The sequence below is a fragment of the Coptis chinensis genome, chromosome 2 (genome assembly GCF_015680905.1).
Source record: "Coptis chinensis isolate HL-2020 chromosome 2, ASM1568090v1, whole genome shotgun sequence".
NCBI classification, from domain to species: domain Eukaryota; kingdom Viridiplantae; phylum Streptophyta; class Magnoliopsida; order Ranunculales; family Ranunculaceae; genus Coptis; species Coptis chinensis.
In genome coordinates, this window is record NC_141457.1 from 87,767,783 (window position 1) to 87,779,592 (window position 11,810).

Sequence of the window (11,810 nt, forward strand, 5' to 3'; positions counted from 1 at the left end):
GTTGCTCTTTAAATTTATTGAATATTGAGATCGTTATAGACCTTCGCGGCATGCATAAGGATGAAAGCATCGTTAGGCACAATCCGTGAACTATGCTCGCGCGTCGTAATCTCTCTCTTTCCTAGCAAGCAAAGTCAAAGACTTCTCATTACCATGTACAAACCGCATAAAGCGTGAGTCGTCCGAATTGACAAACCGGTCATAATGAGCATTCATCGATTCACTTCGACCCGATTCGTGTGCATACCAAAAAAAAGGTGCCACCGAGATAACAAGGAACCCATTTCTCCCGCGATTGAATATATCTCATCGAACCAAGGATTTTCGACAACTCATACTTCTCAATGATTGTACACCATCTTCTCTCAAAATCAACAATCCTATACGAAAAAGAAATAGTGTTCTTCAACTTCGGTTACCAATGTCTCAAATTTGGTAAATGACATCTTCTCTTGAATTTCTGCATAATATGCCAAAGACGATAACGATGACGAGTATTAGGAAACACTTTGGCAATGGCTCAGCTGTCATCCATCGCTTCTATCCCGGTCGGTTGATGATTGCGGTTGGCGCCACGACCACCCATGGCCGCAAGCCGGGCTTTAAATAGCCATATGAATGTATCTTACGTCTCATCAAGCAACAATGCGAAACCAAACCGAATCGACCGATAATGATGGTTGACTCGATAAAAGGGGCAAAAGGCATGGAATATGCATTGGTGCGATATGTGGTATCAAAAGACACAACATCTCCGAAATATTCATATCGGCATCGAGACCTCCCATGAACCCGAGAAAAAGTTCACCGCATCCCATTTTCATCTAAATCAATAAGCGTAATAGAACCGGGATCCTCGGACTCTTACGCATAAAATATTGCGGCAGACGCGGTTGCATCACCTTCTTTAGGCATCTTTACGGTCAAACCATAATAATGGTTCCAACAATCTTTCTGTGTAAACCCAACTTCCTCTCCATGGAAAACGGATGCCACTTTCCCAACGATAAACCTATCACTAAATATCTCGGTCAAACGCACTTCACCGCCTCGCATATGTTTGTTAGTTTTCATGCAAATTCTTCTTGATGGGGTCACCGGACCGTGACTATGGTCATTATGAGCAACGCTGACCTCATATATCTCTTCATGCATTCTTTTCTTAATAACAAATTCTAGCTTGGCAACCACACCGGATAGTTGATGTATTTCTTGATCGGACTTCATCTCTCTTAGGAGTCTTAACCCCTTCACGTGAGCAAACCAGTAAACAACCACTAACCAAATCCACCTGATTTTGTTGCTTAGAAGTCGTCCGAACACGAGTCTCAAATCCCTCTTGTTGACCATACTCTTTGTAATAAGTCTTTGCCTCGTCAATACTTGTAAAAGTCATTCCTATATAAGGAGCAGCTAATGTTTGCGTGCCTTGAACAGGGGCTTTAGTAGACGAAGACCCAACTACGTCTTCTTCGATATTGATTGATGTCTCTGTCTCCATTTCTATAAATCGAAAAAATTAAAAATATAAATAACTTAAACAGTCAAAAATCCCAATGTACATAAACAGTGTAAATAACTTAAACATCGAAACTCGGCGAGTTAACCAAATATGCTACTTCAACTCGTCCGAGTTCAAAACTCCTGACAGAGTTCACCGAATATGCTAGTTCACGAACTCGACAGAGTTCAAAACTTCGACAAAGTTCACCGAATATGTTAGTTCACCGAACTCGGCGAGAATCGGCATGAAGAATATATGAGTTCAAAACTTCGGCGGCGTCAAAGTTCACCGATATATGATACTTCACGAACTCGGCGAGTTCAAAACTCGACTGACGAGAATCGGCATGAAGAATACGACGAGTTCACGAACTCGAAAGAGTTTTGAACTCGGCAAATCTGACGAGTTCAAAACCCGGACAGAGTTCACGAATATGCTACTTCAACGAACTCGACAGAGTTCAAAACTCGAAAAGAGTTCAAAACTCGATAGAGTTCACGAACTCGACGAGTTCAAAACTCGGACGAATCACGACATGAAGAATACGGCGAGTTCACCTAACTCGGCGAGAATCTGACGAGTTCAAAACTTTGATAGAGTTCACGAACTTCGGCGAGTTCAAAACTCGATAGAATACGGCATGAAGAATACGACGAGAGTTCACGAACTCGAAAGAGTTTTGAACTCGGCGTAATCACGACGAGTTCAAAACTTCGGCAGAGTTCACCGAATATGCTACTTCAATCGAACTTCTCGACAGAGTTCAAAACTCGAAAGAGTTCAAAACTCGAAAGAGTTCAAAACTCGATAGAGTTCACGAACTCCGACGAGTTCAAAACTCGATAGAATACGGCATGAAGAATACGACGAGTTCACGAACTCTGAAAGAGTTTTGAACTCGGCGAGAATCTGACGAGTTCAAAACTTCGGCGAGTTCACCGAATATGCTACTTCAACGAACTCGACAGAGTTCAAAACTCGAAAAGAGTTCAAAACTTTGATAGAGTTCACGAACTCGGCGAGTTCAAAACTCGATAGAATACGGCATGAAGAATACGGACGAGTTCACGAACTCGAAAAGAGTTTTGAACTCGGCCGAATCACGACGAGTTCAAAACTCGGCAAGTTCACCGAATATGCTACTTCAATGAACTCGACAGAGTTCAAAACTCTGAAAGAGTTCAAAACTTTGATAGAGTTCATCAACTCCGGCGAGTTCAAAACTCGGCGAATAATCGGGCATGAAGAATACGACGAGTTCACGAACTCGAAAGAGTTTTGAACTCGACGAATCAATGACGAGTTCAAAACCCCTCGCGAGTTCACCGAATATGCTACTTCAACGAACTCGGCGAGTTCACCGAATATGCTACTTGGAAACTCGACAGAGTTCAAAACTCGAAAGAGTTCAAAACTCGATAGAGTTCACGAACTTCGACGAGTTCAAAACTCTGACGAGAATCGACATGAAGAATACGACGAGTTCACGAACTCCGCGAATCTACGGCATGAAGAATACGACGAGTTCACGAACTTCGACGAGTTTCATCGGCGAGAATCACGACGAGTTCAAAACTTCGACGAGTTCACCGAACTCGGCGAGTTTCACCGAACTTCGACGAGTTTCATCGGCGAGAATCTGACGAGTTCAAAACTCGACGAGTTCACCGAACTTCGGCGAGTTTCATCCGACGAAATCTGACGAGTTCAAAACTCTGACAGAGTTCACCGAACTCGGCGAGTTCAAAACTCGACGAAATCTGGCATGAAGAATACTGACGAGTTCACGAACTCGGCCAGAATCTGACGAGTCCACCGAAATTGTCGCCGTCTTTAAACGAGGGTATTAATCATAACTATAATCATAGCAACCTAAATTAAATCAAAATTCAAGGTTTTATGGTATAATGACAATCCAAGTGTCAATTAAAGCATTATTAATAGGCAAGCACCATAACCAAATGTGGACTATAGTTGAAGTGCCAAATGATACCTGTCAGAGAAGAAGAAACCAAGTGAAGAAACCTAATTGCCAAATGATGAGAAGAAGAAGCCGAGAGAGCCGAGCCGTCGAGAGAGAGAAATTTAATTTCGGTTTTTTTTTTTGGTTAGATCGGTTTGAACTCTTTGGTGAAGATCGGTTTTTTTTTTTTTAAGAGAAGATCGGTTTTTTTTTTTTTTAAGAGAAGATGATGAAATATCGAAATATCGGTAAATATCAGTAAATTTGGTGAATTAGATCTGAAGATCTAGAGGGCTCGATCGGTTGGGCATGCCGTTTGGTACAAAGTCCAAACAGACACACCATTTTTTTTGCAAGTTCAAAGTCCAAACGGCATGGCCACACCGTTTGTCCTTAGTACCAAACGGTGTGGCCATGCCGTTTGAGACTAAGGCCAAACGGTCTGGCCATGTCGTTTGGACTTTGAACTTGCAAAAAAAAAAGGCGTGTCTGTTTGGACTTTGTCCCAAACGGCATGGCCAGACCGTTTGGACTTTGTCCCAAACGGCATGGCCACACCGTTTGGTACTAAGGACAAACGCGGTGTAATGCCGTTTGGGACAAAGTCCAAACGGTGTGGCCATGCCGTTTGGACTTTGAACTTGCAAAAAATGGTTTGTCGTTTGGACTTGAACTTTAAGTCAAAATGGCGTGTCTGTTTGGACTTGAACTTCGCGTCAAAATGGCGCGTCTGTTTGGACTTGAACTTGCGTCATGGCGTGTCGTTAATACATTTTGGACTTGAACTTGCATTAGAAAACGGCATGGCGTGTCTGTTTGGACTTGAACTTGTGTCAAAAATGGCGTGTCTGTTTGGACTTGAACTTCGTCAAAATGGGCGTAATACGCTTGGACTTCGAACTTGCGTCAAAATGGCGTGGTTCCGTTTGGACTTCAACTTCGCGTCAAAAATGGCGTGTCTGTTTGGACTTCGAACTTGCGTCATGGCGTGTCGCGTTCCGCATTTGGACTTGAACTTGCATTAAAAACGCATGGCGTGTCTGTTTGGACTTCGAACTTGTGTCAAAAATGGCGTGGTTGTTTGGACTTGAACTTAAGTCAAAAATGGCGTAATCTGTTTGGACTTCGAACTTGCGTCAAAAATGGCGTGTCTGTTTGGACTTCGAACTTGCGTCATGGCGTGTCGTGTCTGTTTGGACTTCGAACTTGCATTAGAAAACGGCATGGCGTTAATCTGTTTGGACTTCGAACTTCGCGTCAAAATGGCGTGTCTGTTTTGGACTTCAACTTGCGTCAAAAATGGCGTGTTCGTTTGGACTTCAACTTGCGTCAAAATGGCGTGTCGTTTGGACTTTGTCCCCAAAAACGGCATGGCGGCACCGTTTGGACTTTGTCAACGGCATAACCACCGTTTTACCTTAGTTCCAAACGGTGTGGCCATGCCGTTTGGTACAAAGTCAAACGGTGCGCCATGCCGTTTGGTACAAAATCAACGGACACACCATTTTTGCAAAGTTCAAAGTCAAACGGCATATTACACCGTTGTCCTTAGTACCAAAACGGTGTGGCCATGCCGTTGAACTAAGGCCAAACGGTCCGCCATGTCGTTTGGACTTTGAACTTGCAAAAAAAAGGCGTGTTTGGGACTTTGTCCCCAACGGCATGGCCAGACCGTTTGGACTTTGTACCAAACGGCATGGCCACACCGTTTGGTACTAAGGACAAACGGTGTGGCCATGCCGTTTGGGACAAAGTCCAAACGGTGTGGCCATGCCGTTTGGACTTTGAACTTGCAAAAAAAATGGTTTGTCTGTTTGGACTTCGAACTTGCGTCAAAAATGGCGTGTCTGTTTGGACTTCGAACTTGCGTCAAAAATGGCGTGTCTGTTTGGACTTCGAACTTGCGTCAAAAATGGCGTGTCTGTTTGGACTTCGAACTTGCGTCATGGCGTGTCGTGTCTGTTTGGACTTCGAACTTGCATTAGAAAACGGCATGGCGTGTCTGTTTGGACTTCGAACTTGCGTCAAAAATGGCGTGTCTGTTTGGACTTCGAACTTGCGTCAAAAATGGCGTGTCTGTTTGGACTTCGAACTTGCGTCAAAAATGGCGTGTCTGTTTGGACTTCGAACTTGCGTCAAAAATGGCGTGTCTGTTTGGACTTGAACTTGCGTCATGGCGTGTGGGTTCCGCGTTTGGACTTCGAACTTGCATTAGAAAACGGCATGGCGTGTCTGTTTGGACTTCGAACTTGCGTCAAAAATGGCGTGTCTGTTTGGACTTCGAACTTGCGTTAAAAATGGTGTGTCTGTTTGGACTTTGTCCCAAACGGCATGGCCAGACCGTTTGGACTTTGTCCAAAACGGCATGGCCACACCGTTTAACCTTAGTTCAAACGGTGTGGCGGGCCGTTTTGGACAAAGTCCAAACGGTTCGCCATGCCGCTTGGTACAAAGTCCAAACAGACACACCATTTTTTTGCAAGTTCAAAGTCCAAACGGCATGGCCACACCGTTTGGCCTTAATTCCAAACGGTGTGGCCATGCCGTTTGAGACTAAGGCCCAACGGTCTGGCCATGTCGTTTGGACTTTGAACTTGCAAAAAAATAGAGTGTCTGTTTGGACTTTGTCCAAAACGGCATGGCCACACCGTTTGGTACTAAGGCCAAACGGTGTGGCCATGCCGTTTGGGACAAAGTCCAAACAGACACGCCATTTTTTTTATCCAAATTCAAATCCAAACGATATCGCCGTACTAAGTCCATATCGTTGATGTTGATGTTTTGGCAATTTATCAGTTTGGTTTGTTTGTGTTGATGTTCATTGATGATCATATGAGTTGAGGTAAATTTGTTGTTGACAAACGTTGGCATTATATTGGTGGTATAGTATCGCATCAATACATCATATCAACTTACGGAACAAAATTGCAAGTGGCACGCCTTTGTAAACAACAAAGATAACATTTATAATAAGCACATCAAAATGCTTTATGCAATCCCAAATATTATTGTTACGTATTACAACATTTAAGCACATCGGAATGAATTAGCAACAAGTATAGCACGCTTTTGCACCTAGCTTTGGCTTGTTCAAGCCTTTCACTCCAAGTTTCAGCTCTCTTCAACTTCTCCACCTTCTTTCAACATACGCTTCTTCTCTCTTTTCTTTTCGACAATTTCTCCCGTTATAGCTAATAACTCAATTTTGGCGCACTTTCTTGAATGGTGCATAGTCAAGGTGGCGGTGATCTTGTGGCATCTTGTGGAACTATGCGATAAGAAACATAACCGCAGAGAATGATGAAAAAGAGCCAAGATCGATTGATGCAAAGTCGAGGGGCGAAACGAAACGGATGAGAAGGCGATATTTTTACCTAAAGCAAAGCTTTGCCTCCGATTCTCCATTTCTCCTTGAGCCATACTTCTCTTTTCTACAATATCAATGAGATTAGAACTTCGGTCTAATTAAACTCCCCAAATGTAACCTAAACCAAAGGCAATATTAAAATTTGAAAATAAAAAGGAGAAAGAAGTTATCAAAAAAGCACCGGTCTATCATTATGATGTTTCATATCTAGAGCCTAACGGACAACATTAGATACTATCCAATGGACATAATGATGCAATAGAACACAACCCTCGACCGCAGTTCAACTTAACAACACTTGATAAAACTCTAACAAGGCTGCCATATCTAAACCACTATTAACAAGTCCGGACATCAATGAAGTCCATGGCCAGCGGATAAAAATATCATTAGAACTAGTGAACATTTAGAATCAAAGAGTTTTGAATAAATCTATACTTACAATCGGCCGGTCATTATTATTTTTTTCTCCTGACAATTTCTCGAGTCATGGTTAGCAATCATCCACATCACTGACACTTTTCTTCCCGAATTGTTTAGGGCTATCTCTTTGGGGATTTCCATCTATCCGCTTTCTTCTTCCCCTCCCTTTTGTTTGAGAAATGTTGGGATTCAAAATCAATAGCTGAAATAAAGACCGAATTAAAATAAATATTTATATCAAATTAAACACCGAATTAAACACTAAATTTATATCAAATTAAACATTCAAATAAAAAAAACCTGTGATGTATTAACCGAAGGTATCGAAGGCTCTCGCAACCGGAGGCTCTGCAACTCGAGGCTTTGCAACCTGGAGGGCTCGCAATCGAGGCTCTGCAACTTCTCGTCTCCTTTGTAGGAAGTCTCATTAAACTTTGAAATTTCAATAGCCATTTCACCAATCTTTTCAATAAAATATGAATAACCCTCAAAAGTATCGCGATCGTCGTAAGCCACTTGAGAAGCAACCTTGATAGAATGAGCCACTCTCAAAGGTTCATTTGAGACATTCCCGACCACAAATCCAGTATCAAACTCCGCTCTATAAGTGTTAGACTTTTGCATCCACCGCGTCAATCTAAAATGGTTTGGAATCTCTTCAATCTCGTATCGCATAAAAACCTTTAAGATATGACCACAAAGCAAACCCATAAACTGAAAGTACTTGCATTCGCAGTCTCCCTCTAAGGTTCCTCTATCGAAACTCACTCTCCAAACTGAATTCTTCAGCGGGTCTCTCCATTTCACCATGTAGCTTCCGGTTCCATACCTGTCAATTTGTTCCCCATCAATTTTGTACTCCATCTTTGCCTTTTCTAGTTGCTCTTTAAATTTATTGAATATTGAGATCGTATAGACCTTCGCGGCATGCATAAGGATGAAAGCATCGTTAGGCACAATCCGTGAACTATGCTTTCGGTCGCGGTAATCGGAATCTCTTTCTTTCCTAGCAAGCAAAGTCAAAGACTTCTCATTACCATGTACAAACTGCATAAAGTAGTGAGTCGTCGAATTGACAAACTGGTCATAATGAGCATTCATCGATTCACTTTTCCCCCGATCGTGTGCATACCGACAAAAAGGTGCCAGAGATAACAAGGAACCCATTTCTCCCGCATTGAATATATCTCTCAACCAAGGATTTTCGGACAACTCATACTTCTCAATGATTGTACACCATCTTCTCTCAAAATCAACAATCCTATCTGAAAAAGAAATAGTGTTCTTCAACTTCGGTTACCAATGTCTCAAATTTGGTAAATGACATCTTCTCTTGGAATTTCTGCATAATATGCCAAAGGCGATAACGATGGCGAGTATTAGGAAACACTTTGGCAATGGTGCTGTCATCGCTCTATCCCGGTCGATGATTGCGGTTGGCGCCACGACCACCCATGGTGCAAGCCGGGCTTTAAATAGCCATATGAATGTATCTTACGTCTCATCAAGCAACAATGCGCCAAACCAAACTGAATCGACCGATAATGATGGTTGACTCGATAAAAGGGGCAAAAGGCATGGAATATGCATTGATTGCGATATGTGGTATCAAAAGACCACAACATCTCCGAAATATTCATCTTGGCATCGAGACCTCCCATGAACCCGTAAAAAAGTTCACCGCATCCCATTTTCATCTAAATCAATAAGCGTAATAGAACCGGGATCCTCGGCTCTCTTACGATAAAATATTGCGACGGCGGCGGTTGCATCACCTTCTTTAGGCATCTTTTCTGGTCAAACCATAATAATGGTTCCAACAATCTTTACGTGTAAACCCAACTTCCTCTCCATGGAAAACAGGATGCCACTTTCCCAACCGGATAAACTGTTATCACTAAATATCTCGGTCAAGCACCCATTTGCTTCGGGCATATGTTTGTTAGTTTTCATGCAAATTCTCTTCGATGGGGTCACCGGACCGTGACTATGGTCATTATGAGCAACAACCGACCTCATATATCTCTTCATGCATTCTTTTTTTCTTATCTGAAATTCTAGCTTGGCAACCACACGGATAGTTGATGTATTTCTTGATCGGACTTCATCTCTCTTAGGAGTCTTAACCCTTCCGTGAGCAAACCAAGAAACAACCACTAACCAAATCCACCTGATTTTGTTGCTTAGAAGTCGTCCGAACACACGTCTCTCAAATCCTCTTGTTGACCATACTCTTTGTAATAAGTCTTTGCCTCGTCAATACTTGTAAAAGTCATTCCTATATAAGGAAGCGACTAATGTTTGCGTGCCTTGAGCGAGGGCTTTAGTAGACGAAGACCAACTCGTCTTCTTCGATATTGATTGATGTCTCTGTCTCCATTTCTATAAATCGAAAAAATTAAAAATATAAATAACTTAAACAGTCAAAAATCCCAATGTACATAAACAGTGTAAATAACTTAAACATCGAAACTCTGACAGAGTTAACCAAATATGCTACTTCACGAACTCGTCCGAGTTCAAAACTCGACGAGTTCACCGAATATGCTAGTTCACGAACTCCGACAGAGTTCAAAACTTCGACAAAGTTCACGAATATGTTAGTTCACCGAACTCCACGGCGAATCTGGCATGAAGAATATGACGAGTTCAAAACTTCGGCGGCGTCAAAGTTCACGAATATGATACTTCACCGAACTCCGACGAGTTCAAAACTCTGACGAGAATCACGCATGAAGAATACGGCGAGTTCACGAACTCGAAAGAGTTTTGAACTCGCCGCATCAATCGACGAGTTCAAAACCCTGACAGAGTTCACCGAATATGCTACTTCAACGAACTCTGACAGAGTTCAAAACTCTGAAAGAGTTCAAAACTCGATAGAGTTCACGAACTCTGACAGAGTTCAAAACTCGACGTATCGACATGAAGAATATACGACCGAGTTCACGAACTCCTGGCGAATCTGACGAGTTCAAAACTTTGATAGAGTTCACGAACTCGGCGAGTTCAAAACTTCGATAGAATACGGCATGAAGAATACGGCGAGTTCACCGAACTCGAAAGAGTTTTGAACTCGGCGAAAATACGACGAGTTCAAAACTCGGCGAGTTCACCGAATATGCTACTTCAATCGAACTCGGCGAGTTCAAAACTCGAAAGAGTTCAAAACTCGAAAAGAGTTCAAAACTCGATAGAGTTCACGAACTCGACGAGTTCAAAACTCGATAGAATACGGCATGAAGAATACGGCCGAGTTCACCGAACTCACGAAAGAGTTTTGAACTTCGACGTAATCGACGAGTTCAAAACTCTCGGCAGTTCACCGAATATGCTACTTCAACGAACTCGACAGAGTTCAAAACTCTGAAAAGAGTTCAAAACTTTGATAGAGTTCACCGAACTTCGGCGAGTTCAAAACTCGATAGAATACGGCATGAAGAATACGCGAGTTCACCGAACTCGAAAGAGTTTTGAACTCGGCGACGAATCACGACGAGTTCAAAACTCGGCGAGTTCACCGAATATGCTACTTCAATGAACTCGACAGAGTTCAAAACTTCGAAAGAGTTCAAAACTTTGATAGAGTTCACCGAACTTCGGCGAGTTCAAAACTCGGCGAGAATCACGGCATGAAGAATACGGCCAGAGTTCACGAACTCGAAAAGAGTTTTGAACTCGACGAAATCGGCGAGTTCAAAACCCCGCGAGTTCACCGAATATGCTACTTCAACTAACTCGGCGAGTTCACCGAATATGCTACTTCAACGAACTCGACAGAGTTCAAAACTCGAAAAGAGTTCAAAACTCGATAGAGTTCACCGAACTCGACGAGTTCAAAACTCGACGTATCATCGACATGAAGAATACGACGAGTTCACGAACTCGGCGAATCGGCATGAAGAATCTGACGAGTTCACGAACTTCGGCGAGTTTCATCGGCGAATCGACGAGTTCAAAACTTCGACGAGTTCACCGAACTTCGACAGAGTTCACCAACTCGGCGAGTTTCATCGGCGAGATCACGGACGAGTTCAAAACTTCGACAGAGTTCACCAACTTCGGCGAGTTTCATCCCGACGAATCATGACGAGTTCAAAACTCGACGAGTTCACCGAACTCGGCGAGTTCAAAACTCCCGACGAATCACGAAAAGAATCTGACGAGTTCACCCGAACTCGGCCGAATCATGACGAGTCCACCGAAATTGTCGCCGCTTTTAAACGAGGGTATTAATCATAACTATAATCATAGCAACCTAAATTAAATCAAAATTCAAGGTTTTATGGTATAATGACAATCCAAGTGTCAATTAAAGCATTATTAATAGGCAAGCACCATAACCAAATGTGGACTATAGTTGAAGTGCCAAATGATACCTGTCAGAGAAGAAGAAACCAAGTGAAGAAACCTAATTGCCAAATGATGAGAAGAAGAAGCCGAGAGAGCCGAGCCGTCGAGAGAGAGAAATTTAATTTCGGTTTTTTTTTTTGGTTAGATCGGTTTGAACTCTTTGGTGAAGATCGGTTTTTTTTTTTTTAAGAGAAGATCGG